Below are 2,935 nucleotides of genomic sequence, written 5' to 3' on the forward strand. Positions count from 1 at the left end.
CAGAGAGACGGAGAGATATACAGACAGGCAGCCACAATTGTTTATATTCAGAATCTGCAGTAGATACGGACTTTCAAACTCTGGTTTTTCATTTTCTCCGCACTTTCTTGTCTGTTAGGTTTGTTTTCTTTTTTTTCCACCGGAGTCATAATATCATTATACACACCCCGCGCTCGCGCACGTGCACGTGCACGCGCACGCACGCACACACACACACACACACACGCGCGCGCGCGCGCGCGCATGCGCACAGATACGCACACACATGCACACAAGATCCATTTTCACCGCTCTTGGCATTTAAAATACTATTGGTCCCCTTTCTGGGGGCAGAGGAAGCAACACGACCTTCAAATCGCCGGGATCAACAGAAAGCTGGCCAATCGCGCGTCGGGGAGAGAATCCACCACCCTGCCTGCCAGCACAGCGACCTTAGCTTTATTTCCGTCCCAGAAACGACTTACAAAAACGTTGCGAGAGATAATACTGGATCACAAAGCGAAGAGCAGCGTTACTAGAAAAGTTATTTTACAAGGTTTACTTTTTCTAATGTACATATAATCAGAATATTCTGTTTCATGACTAGGTGAAATATGTAATCAATATTATCATATTATGTCTTTTTTGTCGAGTGTCTTGATTTTATTTTTTTATGACAGATGCTAGTTTAGAATACTACATGTTTATATTTCTTTATTGGTTAAGGTGTTGTTCTACACTGTTATAGTGGAAAATCACTCGAGAGTTAGGGGACAAAAAACTCAGCGCAATTTTTTTAAAGGTACCGAGTACTATTAAAAACTGGTAACAGATTATGAGACGAGTGACTTTGTTACTGATGTTGTTGCATTCGCCTCTATGGAAGATAGATGGCGACATCTGGCCAGAATAATCAACAGGATGATGATGATGATGATGATGATGATGATGATGATGATGATGATGATGATGATGATGATGATGATGATGATGATTTTTTTGTTTCCTTAATGTCAATGGGCCTGGCGGATTCCACGAAGAAATCTTCGAGGGAGAGCGAGGCTCTTTTTCGGCTCCGTTGTCAATATACTTAGAGGCACCTCCACTTGTCCAAATAACTCCATTCGAATTGCCATTGTTCCTGGACATTCAAACATATGTTTAACATCCTCCTTTTCATGGCCGCATCTTCGGCAACGTAGGCTGAGCTCTTCATTTACAAAGTTCTTATACCACCTCTAGCTCCAATGATGATGATGATGATGATGATGATGATGATGATGATGATGATGATGATGATGGAGGAGAGCGGGGAGGCTTCGGATATTTTTTTTACGTTTTGCTCCTCTGCTCACTTCGGGAACAATGTAAGTTTAAGAAAAAGGTTTCACCATTATAGTTAGCCATTAATTTGGGCATCACCACCTGCGATATCAGTTTCGTGCTTCATCACGTTTACCGACAGAGTATCATATCTGAGGTACCCTCTGCTCTCACCAAATCCAGACGTTGACAAACTAACGTGGAAATTAAAAGTCCGAAACTACCCCACTCAGGGGAGACATCGGACAAACGTGAGGGAAACTTTGGACGAACAGGGGTGACCTCGGACAGTGTGTTTCACGTATCAAATAAATAGTACATGTATTTCTGAGAGGCAAAACTTCGACACAGCGTACTTCTGTTTTGTTTGAGGTGTTAAAATATAATGTTTCACATACATTGGGAATCATAGAAAACATTGACCCAACCATATCTATAAATCAGTCTGCTTTATGCACATGTTAAATGATGACTTAAAATCTCCCCATACTCATTGCAAAATTCAGAGCTTAGTTATGCACCCAGCAACAAGCTAGTTTTGTTCCCAGCGATAAACAGAGATGAAAAGTATTCTTTTCCGCTTTAGTTTCCCAGTCTGTCAAAGTCTGGATTACGAGAGAGCAGAGTGCTTCATTAGCTAAATTGTTTTATCGCTATTTCTCTCTGAGAGTTGACTTCAGCTTCGAATCCAGGTATGTGTGCTCTTGAATATGGGCTGTTTTACGGGTTTTAATGGTTGCCCATTACGTCCTACTAGTCGTGCAGTTTCGGCATTGAGAAGAATAGGACTGACGTGGTGCTAGCGTGTCGTACGAGGCGACTAAATGGCGAACCAGGTAGTAACTCCTGAAACAGAGTCATCCTGCCTCCAGGTCGGGGGTTGAGTCATGAGGCTAACAACCTCTCTCGTACAAAGAACCTGTTACAGAAACACATACAAGCAAAAACCATTATCTCTGCTTGGCTGAATGTGGATCCTCTCCAGATGGAGAGTTTATGATTCAAGGCGATGAAAGCCGAAAGGAAGCTGCTGGGCAGAAGTCTCTACCATCATCCAAGTCCAAATCTCTTCGGATCGGCTCGTGGAACGTTGGGACCCTTTATGAGGCTGGAAAAACTGCACAAGTTCTCCAAGAAATGCACCGATACCAACTACATATACTGGGAATCAACGAGACCCACTTGAACCAGTCTGGACAGAAGCGAATGAAAGAGGGGGAGCTTTTTATTTATTCAGGAAATGACAGTGGTAGACCACACAGGGAAGGAGTAGGGATGATCATATCAAAAACAGCTCAAAAGACATTCAGGGGCTGGGAAGCACATGGTCCAAGGATCATCATGGCCTCATTTGGAACTAAGAAAGAACTCAAGGTAAGAGATGGTAGGAAGAAGGTCATTAACACGAACATCATACACGTGTATGCTCCAACCAATGATGCAGAAGTGGAGAATAAAGATGACTTCTACAACCGCCTGCAGAAGGTCATCGACAAACTTTCAGGTAAAGACATCAACATTGTCATGGGAGATCTAAGGATTAGGAGAGGCAAACGACAACGGAGAAAGGTTCCAAAACGTCTGTACATTCAACAACTTGGTCATTGGAGGTACAATCTTCCCACATAAAAGG

The sequence above is a fragment of the Aplysia californica genome, unplaced genomic scaffold, assembly GCF_000002075.1.
Source record: "Aplysia californica isolate F4 #8 unplaced genomic scaffold, AplCal3.0 scaffold00050, whole genome shotgun sequence".
In the NCBI taxonomy this organism is placed as follows: Eukaryota; Metazoa; Mollusca; class Gastropoda; order Aplysiida; family Aplysiidae; genus Aplysia; species Aplysia californica.